The sequence below is a fragment of the Anolis sagrei genome, chromosome Y (genome assembly GCF_037176765.1).
Source record: "Anolis sagrei isolate rAnoSag1 chromosome Y, rAnoSag1.mat, whole genome shotgun sequence".
Taxonomy (NCBI): domain Eukaryota; kingdom Metazoa; phylum Chordata; class Lepidosauria; order Squamata; family Dactyloidae; genus Anolis; species Anolis sagrei.
Window position 1 is genome coordinate 5,207,002 of NC_090035.1, and position 19,379 is coordinate 5,226,380.

At 43.9% G+C, this 19,379-nt stretch overlaps 1 protein-coding gene across 3 annotated transcripts in view; it reads left to right on the forward strand.

The window, feature by feature from the left end:
- The window catches only part of LOC137095093 (trinucleotide repeat-containing gene 18 protein-like), a 206,164-nt gene that overhangs the window by 81,446 nt on the left and 105,339 nt on the right, over nt 1-19,379 (forward strand). The window lies entirely within an intron of this gene.

Genomic DNA, 19,379 nt, shown 5'->3' on the forward strand with positions numbered 1-19,379 from the left:
GGTCCTTGGCATTCAGATCGGCGATCACGTTCAGAATGTGTGGTTCCACTACTGGTCGCAACTATAGAGACAACCAAGCTGGATGAATTCTGTTGGATATTAGAGCATAATTTGTCCATCTCGGCTGCTTGTATGTCTGGGAGAACCTTATAACACGGGACCTTCAGATAATGACTTAGATGAAGGGCTAGAAGGCAGGATCATCAAGTTTGCAGACGACACCAAATTGGGAGGGATAGCCAATAGTCCAGAGGACAGGAGCAGAATTCAAAACGATCTTGACAGATTAGAGAGATGATTGGCCAAAACTAACAAAATGAAGTTCAACAGTGACAAATGCAAGATACTCCACTTTGGCAGGAAAAACGAAATGCAAAGATACAGAATGGGGGACAATGCCTGGCTCGAGAGCAGTACATGTGAAAAAGATCTTGGAGTCCTCGTGGACAACAAGTTAAACATGAGCCAACAATGTGATGTGGCAGCAAAAAAAGCCAATGGGATTTTGGCCTGCATCAATAGGAGCATAGTGTCTAGATCTAAGGAAGTAATGCTACCCCTCTATTCTGCTTTGGTTAGACCACACCTGGAATATTGTGTCCAATTCTGGGCACCACAATTCAAGAGAGATATTGACAAGCTGGAATGTGTCCAGAGGAGGGCGACTAAAATGATCAAGGGTCTGGAGAACAAGCCCTATGAGGAGTGGCTTAGGGAACTGGGCATGTTTAGCCTGAAGAAGAGAAGGCTGAGAGGAGATATGATAGCCATGTATAAATATGTGAGAGGAAGCCACAGGGAGGAGGGAGCAAGCTTGTTTTCTGCTTCCTTGGAGACTAGGACGCGGAACAATGGCTTCAAACTACAAGAGAGGAGATTCCATCTGAACATGAGGAAGAACTTCCTGACTGTGAGAGCCGTTCAGCAGTGGAACTCTCTGCCCCGGAGTGTGGTGGAGGCTCCTTCTTTGGAAGCTTTTAAGCAGAGGCTGGATGGCCATTTGTCAGTGGTGATTTGAATGCAATATTCCTGCTTCTTGGCAGAATGGGGTTGGACTGGATGGCCCATGAGGTCTCTTCCAACTCTTTGATTCTAGGATTCTATGATTCTATGATGTCAGAAATCTAACCTGGCATCTTCTGCATGCAAAGCATGGGTCCACCTCCCCAAGGTTCATCTTGTTCCTTGGTCATCAGATATTGAACCTAGGAGGAGCAGGTAGTCTTTCACCACAGGCAATGCCCAGATTTTCCTCCATGATTGCTCGAAAGCGGTGGTGTTGAACATGGTCCACCAAATGAAGAATTGTGTGAACTTCAGGGTTGTTTTGGAGGGGGAGAGGGAAGAACAGCACCACTTCATATGCTGGTTTTGTGACTGCAAAAGTAAGGTTTCTCTTGACTCTAAAAAGGAAAGGCTTCCCTTTGTTGGAATTCAACCCCACACTGCCCAAGTCTCAAATCCTCAATGAGGAGCAGTTTAGTTAGCTTGGTATAGACTAAGGGTTTCCCTTCCTCTATGTCTCCTGAATGATAGTTGGGAATATATCTTTTTTCTTCTCTCTTCTGTTTCTGCTCTCATTCTGATTCGTTGTTTAAAATTTATACTTTTATACTGCAAGTCTTTTTGAATCTGACTTCTGCTTCTTAACACTTTAGTTTGGAGGGTATGTGTTGTGTGCTTTGAGATCTCTCTCTGTTTGTGTTTCAGGAGAGATGGAGTGATTGGTGTTCTCCCTCACTTTGAAACCTTAGAAGAGATGGTGTTAGAGTAGCTCAGGCCCAGTTCTTGATTATTAAGAAATGCAGTTATTTCTTATTATTGTAAATCAGTGGTTCCCAACCTCCGGGCCACGAGATCTATGAGGGTTGAATGAAAAGTAATGCCTCCACCTTCGTAACTCCTCAACCGATGGCAGTACTGGTATACTTCTCACTTCAACAACACAACTGTTCAATGGTAAGGCTTCCACCAAAATGGAACTGTCGAGGAGAGTCTACCGAACAAGCCAGTATCTGCAGCATACTAGTACTGCTATCTGTTGAGGAGTTACGAAGGTGGAGGCATTACTTTTCATTCAACCCTTGTACTGTGCAGGGATCCATACCTTGCACTTTAACAACACAACCATTCAATGCTAAGGCTTCCTACCAAAATGGAACTGTAGAGGAGAGTCTACTGAACAAGGCAGTACCTGCCGCATACCAGTACTGCCATCTGTTGAGGAGTTACAAAGGTGGAGGCATTACTTTTCATTCAACCCTTGTACTGTGCAGGGATCCATACCTTGCACTTTAACAACACAACCATTCAATGCTAAGGCTTCCTACCAAAATGGAACTGTAGAGGAGAGTCTACTGAACAAGGCAGTACCTGCCGCATACCAGTACTGCCATCTGTTGAGGAGTTACAAAGGTGGAGGCATTACTTTTCATTCAACCCTTGTACTGTGCAGGGATCCATACCTTGCACTTTAACAACACAACCATTCAATGCTAAGGCTTCCTGCCAAAATGGAACTGTAGAGGAGAGTCTACTGAACAAGCCAGTACCTGCTGCATACCAGTACTGCCATCTGTTGAAGAGTTACAAAGGTGGAGGCATTACTTTTCATTCAACCCTCGTAAAATAAAGTCCGCAGCTCTAGATTATTAAATATGATTTTCTTTGGGTGAGCAGATGGCGACTACTGGATGGTGTATGTTCTGTCCCAGAAACGAGCTGATGTGGTCTGTCTGATTTTCTGGATCAGCACCCCAAATAACTAAACCGAATCTGAAGTTGACCAAAAACTGATTCGTAACCCTTTTGGTACTAACGTTGGAAAGTGGTCCTTGGTCAGGTGGTTGCTGGTCAAAAAAAGGTACAACTGTTGTAAATAAACCTTTTGTGATTTTTTAGGACTGGGCTCTACATGTCTAAATTCGTTACAGCTACATCACATGGCACTTCATGCTTTGTTCGCTAATGAGCTGAATGCTCAACTTTGAGTATCCTGTTTGTATTTTGGATGCTCTGCTTATTTTTGGTGTAGTTTCCCCTTACACTCTTGACTCTGAAAGGACCAAAAACATGGTGAAATCGTCCAGTCTGGTGGATGACTTCAGAGCAGCGCCGAGATATTTCAGATAGCAGATTTGTTAAAAAAAAAAAAAATCTTGTCTTGCCTTGTTAAAGAAACACGTTTTTAGCTTTCCTAGATCTGACTAGGTTTGTTGAGTGCAAGTTTATTTATTTATATTCTGCTGAACCCCAAGTCCAGGCCCATAGCCGGGGGGGGGGGGGCTTAAGGGGCTTGAGGGGCTTCACTCCCCCCCCCCCCCCGAAATTCTCAGGGTGGTCCGCGAGAAGGCCTTACTGGTACATTATTTAAATGGTTATGTTTATTGATATCAAGATCTGATCACCATGCTCAATCTATCCCTTATGCATGTGGGTATTGGGATAACGATACAAAAAGGTTTGCTAGGGTAGATCCTCAGCCCCCCCCCCCCATGAATCAAACTCAGCCCCCCCCCCCCCCCAAATCAAAATCCTGGCTACGGGCCTGGCTTCAACTAAAGAGAAGCCAATTTCTGACCGCTAGGGACCTAGCTAACGAGGGGATAAAAGTCTCAAGTTTGGGATGTGTAGTCAGATGAAGCATCGTTTAGAATCACGCCAAGTTCTCGTCCTTGTTTTATGGAAACCCTTCTTTGAAGTTTCATGCTTAGATTACTGCAACGCTCTCTACGTGGGGTTGCCTCTGAAGACTGCCCGGAAGCTGCAGCTAGTCCAACGCTCGGCAGCCAGACTACTAACGGGTGCTGGGTACAGGGAGCACACCACTCCGCTGTTACACCAGCTCCATTGGCTGCCAATTAGCTTCCGAGCACAATTCAAAGTGCTGGTGTTAACCTTTAAAGCCCTAAACGACTCCGGCCCACTTTACCTGTCCGAATGTATCCTCCCCTTTGAAACATCAAGATTATTAAGATCATCTGGAGAGGCCCTACTCTTGGTCCCACTGGCCTCGCAAGCGCGTCTGGTGGGGACGACGGACAGGGCCTTCTCGGTGGTGGCCCCGTATCTCTAGAACTCTCCCACCGGAGATCAGAACCACCCCTTCTATCCCAACTTTTAGGAAACAGGTGAAGATGTGGTTATGGAGACAGGCTTTTGATGAGTGAGACAACACCCTAAGACATGGAGGGAAGATGATGTATAATTGTTTTTTAGTATGACGACTGACCACTGTAGTTTTGGATATATTTGTTGTTTTAATTCATTATTGTAATATGAACTATGATGTTTTTTACTGTCTGTATGTGTTTTTATGGTTGGAAACCGGTCTGAGTCCCTCAAAAGAGGTGAGAAGGTCAGTATATAAAACTCTGAAATAAATAATAATAAATAAATAGATATTTCTTGTTCATGGTTCTGGATTCCTGGATTTCATGATTGCCTACCCAAGCCTTGGATCAATGTATTCTCGATTTTCTGGAATGTATTGGAGATGTGTTGACTTTGCTTTTATGAATGTTACTGAACTCTACCTTGGACTAATTTGTTCCTGCTTATCTTCTTACCTAATTGGATTTACCTGTTTCTTTAAAGTGCTTTTTTACTTTGCTATTTATTTATCGTGTCATCAGCAACCATTGTATTACAATTCTATCAGAGCAAAAACAAACACAGAGATTAGAAAGAAAAAGAAAAAAAGGAAAAAAAAAACCACACAGATTTTGCAAATTTGGTATTTGGTTAAATGTCCTTTGACCAGTCTCTGGCCACTTGGAGTGCCTCTGGGGTTGCCGCAAGAAGGTCCTCCATTGTGCATGTGGCAGGGCTCAGGGTGCATTGCAGTAGGTGGTCAGTGGTTTGCTCTTCTCTGCACTCACATGCCGAGGATTCCACCCTGTAGCCCCATTTCTTAAGGTTGGCTCTGCATCTCGTGGTGCTCGAGCGCAGTCTGTTCAGTGCCTTCCAAGTCGCCCAATCTTCTGTGTGCCCAGGGGGGAGTCTCTCATCTGGTATCACCCATGAATTGAGGTGCTGGGTTTGGGCCTGCCACTTTTGGACTCTCACTTGCTGGGGTGTTCCAGCGAGTGTCTCTGTAGATCTAAGAAAACTATGTCTTGATTTAAGTCGTTGACGTGCTGGCTGATACCCAAACAGGGGATAAGCTGGAGATGTCTCTGCCTTGGTCCTTTCACTATTGGCTGCTCCTTCCCGGCGGATGTCAGGTGGTGCAATACCGGCTAAGCAGTGTAATTTATACAGTGGTGTAGGGCACAGACACCCTGTGATAATGCGGCATGTCTCATTAAGAGCCACATCTACTGTTTTAGTGTGGTGAGATGTGTTCCACACTGGGCATGCATACTCAGCAGCAGAATAGCATAGCGCAAGGGCAGATGTCTTCACTGTGTCTGGTTGTGATCCCCAGGTTGTGCCAGTCAGCTTTCGTATGATGTTGTTTCTAGCATCCACTTTTTGTTTGATGTTCAGGCAGTGCTTCTTGTAGGTCAGAGCACGGTCCAGAGTGACTCCCAGGTATTTGGGTGCGCTGCAATGCTCCAGTGGGATTCCTTCCCAGGTAATCCTCAGAGCTCGGGATGCTTGTCTGTTCTTAAGGTGAAAGGCGCATGTCTGTGTTTTAGATGTCTGTGTTTTACTTTGCTGCTTTTTACTTATCTTCAATAAAAGGATTGTTTTTTTTCCTATTCAACGTGTGGTGTTTAAAGTCAGAGGGTTATTCAAAATCCTGGCTATGGTCCTTCCTGAGTCAGTAGGTAAATTTATTCTGGAAGAGAAGTGAGAGAGATGGAAGCAGTGTAGCATCAAACTACCAGAAAGGAGATTCCATCTGAACATGAGGGAGAACTTCCTGACTGTGAGATCCGTTCAGCAGTGGAACTCTCTGCCCCGGAGTGTGGTGGAGGCTCCTTCTTTGGAAGCTTTTAAACAGAGGCTGGATGGCCATCTGTCAGGGGTGATTTGAATGCAATATTCCTGCTTCTTGGCAGAATGAGGTTGGACTGGATGATGGCCCAGGAGGTCTCTTCCAACTCTTTGATTCTATGATTCTATAATCTGGATTTTGGAGCCTAGTTAAAACTCAAGATGGCAGAGGTGATGTGGGCTGTAGTAGGACTTCTCCTGGATGTAGGTCAGGATCTTAATGTTCTCCATTAGTCTGTTGCCCTTTCTTGAGAACATTGATGGTAGGGAAAAAATGATGGAAAAGAACAAACTTTGTGAACTTTGTGTTGTAATAACTTACACTTCATGCTTTGCTCGCTAATGAGCTGAATGCTCAACCTTGAGTATCCTGTTTATATTTTGGATGCTCTGCTTATTTTTGGTGTCGTTTTCCCTTACACTCTTGACTCTGAAAGGGCCAAAAATATGGTGAAATTGTCCAGCCTGGTGGATGACTTCAGGGTATGGGGGTATTGGGGTAACGATACAAAAGGTTTGCTAGGGTAGATCCTGAGCCCCCCCCCCCCCAAATCAAACTCAGCCCCCCTGAATCAAACTCAGTCCCCCCCCCCCCCCCCCGAATCAAAATCCTGGCTACGGGCCTGGCCTCAACTAAAGAGAAGCCAATTTCTGACCGCTAGGGACCTAGCTAACGAGGGGATAAAAGTCTCAAGTTTGGGATGTGTAGTCAGATGAAGCATCGTTTAGAATCACGCCAAGTTCTCGTCCTTGTTTTATGGAAACCCTTCTTTGAAGTTTCATGCTTAGATTACTGCAACGCTCTCTACATGGGATTGCCTCCGAAGACTGCCCGGAAGCTGCAGCTAGTCCAATGCTTAGGAGCCAGACTACTAACGGGTGCTGGGTACAGTGAGCACACCACTCCGCTGTTACACCAGCTCCACTGGCTGCCAATTAGCTTCCGAGCACAATTCAAAGTGCTAGTGTTAACCTTTAAAGCCCTAAACGACTCCGGCCCACTTTACCTGTCCGAACGTATCCTTCCCTTAATGTCCTCCATTAGTCTGTTGCCCTTTCTCGGGAACATAGACGGTAAGGAAAAAATGATGGAAAAGACCAACTTTGTGAACTTCGTGTTGTAATAACTGACACAGACGTTTTGCTGCGTGGTATACAGATTTTGCATAATCCATACATGGAATGTCATGTTCATGCAGCATATTGCTGTAATCTCTCTCCCTCCTGTCTCTCTCCCCCCTTCATTTGGCTTGATGTGTTTAACATTACGTAACTGACGAAGCCATCGAGCTGCATGAAATACGGGATAAAGATTTAGGCAAATCGTCTGTTGGCTTTGTCAGCATCGCAGGGTAGGGTGTGGGTATGTGTATCTCGTGTGTGTGATACATATTCCTTACTCATTAGGCTGTGGGTGTGTTTTACTCTATTCACAAACCTCTCCTTTCTTTGTTTTAAGCAAATTAATTGTTCTCAAATCAGTTATGGCTTATGGTGACCCTAAAACAAGGTAATCTTGGCACAATTTGATCAAAGGAGGTTTGCCATAGCTTTCCTCTGAGGCTGAGAGAGCGTGACTTGCCCAAGCTAGGTTTCTGTGACTGAATCCTAGTCTCCATTATCACAATCTAATGCTTAAACCTTGCATTACTTACTGGATGGTGCCTGGTTTGTAGACCACCAAGGAATACCATGTGTTGTGGGGTCTATTTCAGAGGAAGGCATTTGCAAAACACCTCTGAGTATTCCTTGCCTAAGAAAACCCCATTAAATTCATAGGGTCGCTGTCAGTCAATAGCCAATTTCAAGGCACACACACTCATACACATCTCCTTTCCCTTCCCAACCGCACGCTAGCACTTCCTTTTACATTTCAGCTTTATGGGACATGCAGTAATAATCACAGGTGACTCCCACCCTATTGAATGTCGACTTCAAGCATTTGTTTCCTGCGGAATAGAAGCCAAGGCTGCACGGGAGCAGAGTGTCACCTGAACAGCTTTTTAGCGGCAGGAATTCAAAGACGTCGCCTTGTTAGTCTGGAATATCAGTATGCAAAGGGATCTTGTCGCACCTTTGAGACTGGCGGGGAGAGAGGAGGAGTTGGCAGCAGAAGCTCTCCCAGACTGAAGTCTACCTCCTCAGACGCACCTTTGCATACTGAACAGCGCTCCTTGCAATAATTGGGCCGGCCATGCGGTGTCACGCTTGTTTTACAAAAAAAAAGTACAAAGGGATTTTTGTCGCACCTTTGAGGCGAACAGGAAAGAAAGGAGTTGTAGCTCCGGCTTTTGCAGACTGAAGTCAGAGGCAACGGCTGTCTCAGTTCCTCTCGAAGATGCCACAAGGTTCCTTTGCAGACTGATATTGCAAGCGAACGCAGCAATGCCCTTTGGAGAAAGAAACAGGCGGTTTAAAAGGGAATGCACGGGATTGGAGGATCCCGTCACTTCCAAATGATGAATTTTACCATTCAAACACAAACAGCACTAAACATTCACAGTTAAAATCCATCAAGACTTGGCTTTTTGAGCAGGCATCTGCAAATACAGTGCAACAGACATAGGATAATAGAATGGTTGACAATGTGATTGGACAAGGAGACCCTAATTTACCGTATATGCTCAAGTATAAGCCGACCCGAATATATAAACCGAAGCACCTAATTTTACTACCAAAAAATGGGAAAACTTACTGACTCGAGTATAAGTTGAGGGTGGAAAATGCAGCTTTTGTTCATTCGTTCAGTCGTCTCCGACTCTTTGTGACCTCATGGACCAGCCCACGCCAGAGCTCCCTGTCGGCCGTCACCACCCCCGGCTCCTTCAAGGTCAGTCCAGTCACTTCAAGGATGCCATCCATCCATCTTGCCCTTGGTTGGCCCCTCTTCCTTTTGCCTTCCACTTTCCCCAGCATAATTGTCTTCTCCAGGCTTTGCTGTCTCCTCATGATGGGGCCAAAGGACTTCAACTTTGTCTCTAGTCTCCTTCCCTTCAGTGAGCAGCCGGGCTTTATTTCCTGGAGGATGGACTGGTTGGATCTTCTCGCAGTCCAAGGCACTCTCAGAACTTTCCTCCAACACCACAGCTCAAAAGCATCGATCTTCCTTCGCTCAGCCTTCCCGAAGGTCCAGCTCTCACATCCGTAGGTGACTACAGGGAATACCATGGCTTTGACTAGGCAATGGATCTTGGTTGCCAGTGTGATGTCTCTACCTTTTACTATTTTATCGAGACTGGACATTGCTCTCCTCCCAAGAAGGAAGCGTCTTCTGATTTCCTGGCCACAGTCTGCATCTGCAGTCATCTTTGCACCTAGAAATACAAACCCTGTCACGGCCTCCACGTTTTCTCCCTCTATTTCCCAGTTGTCAATCATTCTTGTTGCCATAATCTTGGTTTTTTTGATGTTTAGCTGCAACCCGGCTTTTGCGCTTTCTTCTTTCACCTTGGTTAGAAGGCTCCTCAGCTCCTCCTCGCTTTCGGCCATCAGAGTGGTGTCATCTGCATATCTGAGGTTGTTAATGTTTCTTCCAGTAATTTTCACCCCAGCAGCAGCTACTGGTAATACAAAATAAATATAGATACCAATTTATTTATTTATTTATTTATTTATTTTATAATGTCAGGGGCAAGCAGACCATTGTATTACATTTCTAACAGAACAAAGCAAACAAACAGACAAAACACAAAGTTTGCAAGCTTGGTAGTTGATTAAATGTCCTTTGACCAGTATCTGGCCACTTGGAGTGCCTCTGGTGTTTCTGCAAGAAGGTCCTCCATTGTGCATGTGGCAGGGCTCAGGTTACATTGCAGTAAGTGGTCTGTGGTTTGCTCTTCTCCGCACTCGCATGTCGTGGATTCAAATTTGTAGCCCCATTTCTGAAGGTTGGCTCTGCATCTCGTGGTGTTCAGCGCCTTCCAAGTCGCCCAGTCTTCTGTGTGCCCAGGGGGGGAGTCTCTCATTTGGTATCAGCCATTGGTTGAGGTGCTGGGTTTGAGCCTGCCACTTTTGGACTCTTGCTTGCTGAGGTGTTCCAGTGAGTGTCTCTGTAGATCTTAGAAAACTATTTCTTGATTTAAGTCATTGGCGTGCTGGCTGATATCTGAACAGAGGATGGGCCGGAGATGTCTCTGCCTTGATTCTTTCACTATTGGTTGCTACTCCCCGGTGGATGTCAGATGGTGCAATTCCGGCTAAATAGTGTAACTTCTCCAGTGGTGTAGGGCGCAGACACCCCATGATAATGCGGCATGTCTCATTAAGAGCCACGTCCACTGTTTCAGTGTGGTGAGATGTGTTCCACACTGGGCATGCATACTCAGCAGACTAGCATAGCGCAAGGGCAGATGTCTTCACTGTGTCTGGTTGTGATTCCCAGGTTGTGCCAGTCAGCTTTCGTATGATGTTGTTTCTAGCACCCACTTTTTGCTTGATGTTCAGGCAGTGCTTCTTGTAGGTCAGAGCACGGTCCAGAGTGACTCCCAGGTATGTGGGTGCGCTGCAATGCTCCAGTGGGATTCCTTCCCAGGTGATCCTCAGAGCTCGGGATGCTTGTCTGTTCTTAAGGTGAAAAGCACATGTCTGTGTTTTAGATGGATTAGGGATCAGCTGGTTTTCCCTGTAAGAGGCAGTAAGAGCACCTAGAGCTTCGGAGAGCTTCTAGGAGACCTTAATTATATGCGTTTCAAACTGACTTTGTAATGGTTTTATATTCTCTTATTGTTTTTATGGAATTGAAATTGTATTTTATGGTCTTGGTACTAACTGTACACCTTCTCGAGTTGCCTGCAGGCGGAGAGGGATATTATATAAATATAGTAAATAAACAAACAAACAAACAAATAAAACATTTAGAGTTGGAAATCACAGTGCCTGCCTGCCTGCCTGCCTGCCTGCCTGCCTGCCTGCCTGCCTGCCTGCCTGCCTGCCTGCCTGCCTGCCTATCTATCTATCTATCTATCTATCTATCTATAACAATGTTATGCAGCGGCAAAAAACCCAATGGGATTTTGGCCTGCATCAATAGGAGTCTAGTGTCTAGATCTAGGGAAGTCATGCTCCCCATGCTCTATTCCGCCTTGGTTAGACCACACCTGGAATCACACTGTGTCCAATTCTGGGCACCACAATTTAAGGGAGATGTTGAGTCTAAGCTGGAATGTGTCCAGAGTAGGGCGGCTAAAATGATCCAGGGTCTGGAGAACAAGCCCTATGAGGAGCGGCTTAAAGAGCTGGGCATGTTTAGCCTGAACAAGCCTGAGAGGAGACATGATAGCCATATGTAAATATGTGAGGGGATATCATAGGGAGGATGGAGCAAGCTTCCTTTCTGCTTCCCTGGAGACTAGGACGCAATGGAACAATGGCTTCAAACTACAAGAGAGGAGATTCCACCTGAACATGAGAAAGAACTTCCTGACTGTGAGAGCTGTTCAGCATTGGAACTCTCTGCCCCGAAGTGTGGTAGAGGCTCCTTCTTTGGAAGCTTTTAAACAGAGGCTGGATGGCAATCTGTCAGGGGTGCTTTGTATGAATTTTCCTGCTTCTTGGCAGAATGGGGTTGGACTGGATGGCCCACCAGGTCTCTTCCAACTCTATAATTCTATGATTCTATGATCTGTGTATTTATGATTACTCATAAAGAAATCCTACTCTATCCAATCAAATATATTCCATACTCATAGTGGTAGCATGACTTCCCTAGATCTAGACACTATGCTCCTATTGATGCAGGGCAAAATCCCATTGGCTTTTTTTTTGCCACCACATCACATTGTTGTCTCATGTTCACCTTCCTGTCCACGAGGACTCCAAGATCTTTTTCACGCGTACTGTTCTCAAGCCAGGCATTGTCCCCCATTCTGTATCTTTGCATTTCCTTTTTCCTGCCTAAGTGGAGTATCTTGCATTTGTCACTGTTGAACTTCATTTTGTGTTCTACCATTGTAGCAAGTTTTATCCCAATAGTCGGAACAATGAGGGAGAAAGGAGCCCCTGAAGTTGCCCCAAATGCAGTAATTATACGCAATTACTGTAACGAAACAGTAAAGATTTTTTTCACTCAGTATACTTTAGGAACTCTTTAGAAACGAATTGCCAGCTTCCCCCAGTTTTTAATGACTTTTGAACCAATTTTAATGGTTTTTCTTTAAAAAAATGTTGTTTATAAAACTTTGAAAATTCGCAAAAAATCCATGGATAAGTGAAATGTTCTGAAATTTGGTGGGCTAACAGGGGACAATGTGTTCTACCATTGTAGCAAGTTTTATCAGTGTAGCATGTATTATCAATATTATATGTATATACAATATATTACATTATATTATAGAGATGGCTCTTGTTTTTTTAAAAAAATGTTGTTTGTAAAACTTTGAAAATTCACCAAAAATCCATGGATAAGCGAAACGTTCTGAAATTTGGCGGGCTAACGGGGACAATGTGTTCTACCATTGTGACAAGTTTTATCAATGTAGCAAATATTATCAATATTATATTATATTATATTATATTGATGGCTGTTGTAAGGTTTTTTTAAATGTTGTTTATAAAACTTTGAAAATTCACCAAAATTCCATGGATAAGCGAAACGTTCTGAAATTTGGTGGGCTAACGGGGGACAATGTGTTCTACCATTGTAGCAAGTTTCACCCCAATAGTCGGAACAATGAGGGAGAAAGGAGCCCCTGGTTTCCCCAATTGCTGTAATTATACGCAATTACTGTAACGAAATAGTAAAGACTTTTTTCACTAACTATACTTTAGGAACTCTTTAGAAACGAATTGCCAGCTTCTTCCAGTTTTGTAATGACTTTTGAACCAATTTTAATTGTTTTTTTAAAATGTTGTTTGAAAATTCGCCAAAAATCCATGGATAAGTGAAAAGTTCTGAAATTTGGTGGGCGAACAGGGGATAATGTGTTCTACCATTGTAGCAAGTTTTATCAGTGTAGCAAGTATTATCAATATTATATGTATATACAATATATTACATTATATTATATAGATGGCTCTTTTATTTTTTTAAATGTTGTTTATAAAACTTTGAAAATTCACCAAAAATCCATGGATAAGTGAAAAATTCCGAAATTTGGTGGGTGAACAGGGGACAGTGTGTTCTACCATTGTAGTAAGTTTCACCCCAATAGTCGGAACAATGAGGGAGAAAGGAGCCCCTGAAGTTTCCCCAATTGCAGTAATTATACGCAATTACTGTAATGAAATAGTAAATTATTTTTTCACTAACTATACTTTAGGAACTCTTTATAAATGAATTGCCTGCTTCCCCCAGTTTTGTAATGACTTTTAAACCAATTTTAATGTGTGTTTTTTTTTAAAAATGTTGTTTATAAAACTTTGAAAATTCGCCAAAAATCCATGGATAAGCGAAAAATTCTGAAATTTGGTGGGCTAACAGGAAACAATGTATTCTATCAATGTAGCAAGTATTATCAATATTATATGTATATACAATATATTACATTGTATTATATAGATGGCTCTTGTATTTTTTTAAAAAAATTGTTTATAAAACTTTGAAAATTCGCCAAGATTCCATGGATAAGTGAAGAATTCCACAATTTGGTGGGCTAACAGGGGACAATGTGTTCTACCATTGTAGCAAGTTTTATCAATGTAGCAAATATTATCAATATTATATTATATTATATTATATTGATGGCTGTTGTAGATTTTTTTTAAATGTTGTTTATAAAACTTTGAAAATTCACCAAAAATCCATGGGTAAGTAAAAAATTCTGAAATTTGGTGGGGTAACAGGGGACAATGTGTTCTACAAACTGGAGCAAGTTTCACCCCAATAGTTGGAAAAATGAGGGAGAACGGAGCCCCTGAAGTTTCCCCAATTACAGTAATCATATGCATTTACTGTAACGAAATAGTAAAGACTTTTTTCACTAAGAATATTTTAGGAACTCTTTAGAAACGAATTGCCAACTTCCTCCGGTTTTATAATGACTTTTGAACCAATTTTAATGGAATCTCCTCTCTTGTAGTTTGAAGCCATTGTTTCTAGTTTCCAGGGAAGTAGAAAACAAGGTTGCTCCCTCCTCCCTGTGGCTTCCTCGCACATATTTATACATGGCTATCATATCTCCTCTCAGCCTTCTCTTCTTCAGGCTGAACATGCCCAGCTCTTTAATCCACTCCTCATAGGGCTTGTTCTCCAGACTCTTGATCATTTTAGTCGCCCTCCTCTGGACACATTCCATCTTGTCAGCTCTTACATATTTATACATGGCTATCATATCTCCTCTCAGCCTTCTCTTCTTCAGGCTAAACATGCCCAGCTCCTTAAGCCGCTCCTCATAGGGCTTGTTCTCCAGACCCTTGATCGTTTTAGTCGCCCTCCTCTGGACACATTCCAGCTTGTCAGCTCTTACATATTTATACATGGCTATCATATCTCATCTCAGCCTTCTCTTCTTCAGGCTAGACATGCCCAGCTCCTTAAGCCGCTCCTCATAGGGCTTGTTCTCCAGACCCTTGATCGTTTTAGTCGCCCTCCTCTGGACACATTCCAGCTTGTCAGCTCTTACATATTTATACATGGCTATCATATCTCATCTCAGCCTTCTCTTCTTCAGGCTAGACATGCCCAGCTCCTTAACCCGCTCCTCATAGGGCTTATTCTCCAGACCCTTGATTATTTTAGTCGCACTCCTCTGGACACATTCCAGCTTGTCAGCTCTTACATATTTATACATGGCTATCATATCTCCTCTCAGCCTTCTCTTCTTCAGGCTAGACATGCCCAGCTCCTTAAGCCGCTCCTCATAGGGCTTGTTCTCCAGACCCTTGATCATTTTAGTCGCCCTCCTCTGGACACATTCCAGCTTGTCAGCTCTTACATATTTATACATGGCTATCATATCTCCTCTCAGCCTTCTCTTCTTCAGGCTAGACATGCCCAGCTCCTTAAGCCGCTCCTCATAGGGCTTGTTCTCCAGATCCTTGATCATTTTAGTCGCCCTTCTCTGGACACTTTCCACCTTGTCAATATCTCTCTTGGATTGTGATATGGCTATCATATCTTCTCTCATCCTTCTCTTCTTCAGGCTAGACATGCCCCGCTCCTTAAGTCGGTCCTCATCGGGCTTGTTCTCCAGACCCTTGATCATTTGAGTCGCCCTCCTCTGGACACATTCCAGCTTGTCAGCTCTTACATATTTATACAGGGCTATCATATCTCCTCTCAGCCTTCTCTTCTTCATGCTAGACATGCCCAGCTCCTTAAGCCGCTCCTCATCGGGCTTGTTTTCCAGACCCTTGATCGTTTTAGTCGCCCTCCTCTGGACACATTCCAGCTTGTCAGCTCTTACATATTTATACAGGGCTATCATATCTCCTCTTAGCCTTCTCTTCTTCAGGCTAAACATGCCCAGCTCCTTAAGCCGCTCCTCATAGGGCTTGTTCTAATGTTGTAATGCCTTCTGAACCAATTTTAATGGATTGAATATCCCTAATATGGGGTGTTGTCTTAGGCCTGGAGCTAGCGTGTGAATTCCACCCGGCCTGTTATTTCATTGTCGGGCGAAATGGAGACTTGGCGCTCCCTCAATGCCATCCGCGGCGGGTTTCGGCCTATTGTTGTTGTCATTCGGGGGCCTCCATGGCTGCCCCCGTCTCCTCCTTTCCCACAGCCTCGTCCTTTCGCTTTGGCCGGAGCCCAGAAGAAGAAAACAAGGCCCGCTTTCTGTCTGGTTGCTAAGCGACGGCATTGGCTTTCAGGGGGAAAACACGGCCTCCCTTTCCCCCCCTCAGCCATTGTTTATTATTTTGCATTATTGATTCACTTTGCTGGCTCCCACGAAGTGAGGGAGAGGGATGGAGTGTTTCAAACACCCTTTCGAAAAGGAAAAGCCAGGGCGAAATTGGTCATTCCTTTTTGTTTCTGGCGAGAAGCCTTCATCTTGAGGGATGCTCTGGGCCTCAAATGGATGGAGGGAGGCCTTTTTCTATCCATCCCCTCCTTTTCTCAGGGATTTATTTTATCTAATACTAGCTGTACCCGCCACGCGTTGCTGTGGCCAACCTTCCCTCTTTTCCACCTTCTTTCCCTCCTTCCTTCACTCCCTCTTTCCTTCCTTCCTTCCTTCCTTCCTTCCTTCCCATCTTCCCATCTTCCCATCTTCCCATCTTCCTTCTTTCTCTTCTGCTGTCTCTCTTTTCTTCCTTCTCCTTCCTTCACTCCCTCTTTCTCTCCTTCCTTCCTTCCTTCCTTCCCATCTTTCCTTCTCTTCTTCCTTCTCTATCTCTATCTCTCTATCTCTTTCTTTCTCTTCTGCTGTCTCTCTATTCTTCCTTCTCTTTCCTTCCCTCTCTCTTTCTTTCCTTCTTTCCCTCCTTCCTTCACTCCCTCCCTCCCTCCCTCCCTCCTTCCTTCCTTCCTTCCTTCCTTCCTTCCTTCCTTCCTTCCTTCCTTCCCATCTTCCTTCTTTCACTTCTGCTGTCTCCCTTTTCTTCCTTCTCTTTCCTTCCCTCCCTCTTTCTCTCCTTCTTTCCCTCCTTCCTTCACTCCCTCTTTCCTTCCTTCCTTCCTTCCTTCCTTCCCATCTTCCCATCTTCCTTCTTTCTCTTCTGCTGTCTCTCTTTCCTTCCTTCTCCTTCCTTCACTCCCTCTTTCCTTCCTTCCTTCACTCCTTCCTTCCTTCCTTCTTTCCCAACTTTCCTTCTCTTCTTCCTTCTCTATCTCTTTCTTTTCTGCTGTCGCTCTATTCTTCCTTCTCCTTCCTTCATTCCCTCTTTTTCCTTCCTTCCCATCTTTCCTTCTCTTCTTCCTTCTCTATCTCTATCTCTTTCTTTCTCTTCTGCTCTCTCTCTTTTCTTCCTCCTCTTTCCTTCCCTCCCTCTTTCTCTCCTTCTTTCCCTCCTTCCTTCACTCCCTCTTTCTTTCCTTCCTTTCTTCCCATCTTTCCTTCTCTTCTTCCTTCTCTATCTCTTTCTTTCTCTTCTGCTGTCTCTCTATTCTTCCTCCTCTTTCCTTCCCTCCCTCTTTCTCTCCTTCTTTCCCTCCTTCCTTCACTCCCTCTTTCTTTCCTTCCTTTCTTCCTATCTTTCCTTCTCTTCTTCCTTCTCTATCTCTTTCTTTCTCTTCTGCTGTCTATCTATTCTTCCTTCTCTTGCCTTCCCTCCCTCTTTCTCTCCTTCTTTCCCTCCCTCCCTCCCTCCCTCCTTCCTTCCTTCCTTCCTTCCTTCCTTCACTCTCTCTCTCTTTCCTTCCTTCCTTCCTTCCTTCCTTCCTTCCTTCCTTCCTTCCCATCTTTCCTTCTCTTCTTCCTTCCCTATCTCTTTCTTTCTCTTCTGCTGTCTCTCTTCCTTCTCCTTCCTTCCCTCCCTCTTTCTCTCCTTCTTTCCCTCCCTCCCTCCCTCCTTCCTTCACTCCTTCCTTCCTTCCTTCCTTCCTTCCTTCCTTCCTTCCTTCCCATCTCTCTCTCTATCTCTTTCTTTCTCTTCTGCTGTCTCTCTTTTCTTCCTCCTCTTTCCTTCCCTCCCTCTTTCCTTCCTTCCTTCCTTCCTTCCTTCCTTCCTTCCTTCCTTCCCATCTTTCCTTCTCTTCTTCCTTCTCTATCTCTATCTCTCTATCTCTTTCTTTCTCGTCTGCTGTCTCTCTTTTCTTCCTTCTCTTTCCTTCCCTCCCTCTTTCTCTCCGATGAGGGAAATCAAAGCAAATAAAGCAAATCTTTGTTAAATTCATATTTTCTTTTTTGCCAACCGTACCCAGAAATAGCATAAAACTAAATAAGGCTCTAAGTCAGAAGTGAGCAACGACTCCCAAAGATTCTCAACTCTTTTAAAAATAATTCCCACAGATGTTTTTCTCCAGCTATTTTTGTGTGCGCAACAACTAGCTAAATCGACTATACTTGGCCTTCAACTTTCTCAAAGGTTAGTGGTGCAGAACCTTGTTAAAAATGGGAAAAGTGAATGTTTTAGGGACCCCACAGTACATAGAATCCTCGAGTTGGAAGAGACCATGTGGGCCATCCAGTCTAAGCCCCTGCCATGCAGGAAAAACACAATCAAAGCAGCCCCAACAGATGGCCATGCAACCTTGGTTTAAAAGCCTCCAAAAAGGGAGCTTCAACCAGACTCCGAAGCAGAGATTTCCAGTGTTGAACAGCTTGTAGATTCAGGACGTTTCTCCTCATGTTCAGGTGGAATCTCCTTCCCTGTAATTCGAACCCCTGGCTCCATTGAGTCCTAGTCTCCAGGGAAGCAGAAAACAAGCTTGCTCCCTCCTCCCTGTGGCTTCCTTTCACATATTTATACATGGCTCTCATGTCTCCTCTCAACCTTCTCTTCTGCAGGCTGAACATCCCCACTTCTTTAAGATGCTTCTCAGAGGGATTATTCATGGTCTCCAGACCTTCCATCCATTTAGTCGCCCTCTTCCTCTGGACACCTTCTAGCTTAGAGTCAATATATTTAAATTGCTTTCCCAGTATTGGAAACAGTGTGATTCCAGGTAAATTGGTCTAGCCAAAGCAGGCATCATGACTTCCCTTGATTGTGATACTAGACTCCTGTTGATGCAGCCCAAAATCCTATTGGCTTGTTTAGCGGCTGCATCACACTCTTGGCTCATGTTCAGCTTGTTGTCCATGATGATTCCAAGATCTTTTTTACATGGACTGTTGTCACCCATTTTCTCTCTTTGCATTTCATTTTTGTCAGTGGTGTCGGCCACACATCAAGGCAGGAAACAGATCGATCACAGCCACCATAGACTACAAACTACTTTATTTACAGCGATATACATTAGAAGCTACTTAAAACTAAACACATCGTAAAACTTGCTTCCTCTCCGTCCGATAGTAACATCGCGAACACACGAACAGTCTGTTATCAGTACTAGTCCACACCTCCTGCATTCGAGAGTGATGTATGACGTACTACGCACGATGCTGGTCTATTTGCTCTATACACTTGATTTATGACCTCTCTAGGAATGCCGTTCTCTCCATGGTACAGTTAACTCTTTCCACACAGGATTACACTTGGCACATAGCTACTACATTTTAAACATACATACATACATACTTTGAAATCTACATTACAAATTGCAAACAGCTCCAACAGGTCCAATAATTTTTTCTACCTAAGTGGAATATCTTACATTTGTCCTTGTTGAAATGTTTTTGTTAGTTTTGGCCAATCATCTCTCAAACCAATTAAGGTCATTTTGAATCCTGATCCCGTCCTCTGGAGTATTAGCTCTCCCTTCCAATTTATTATTATTATTATTATTATTATTATTATTATTAAACTTTATTTGTACCCCGCTAGCATCTCCCGAAGGACTCGATGCGGCTTATAAAGGCCAAGGCCTCAATACACAATATAACAATACACTTAAAGCAAATTAAAAACAATTGAAGCAGTAATTAAACAACAAAGAACCACAAGCAATAAAC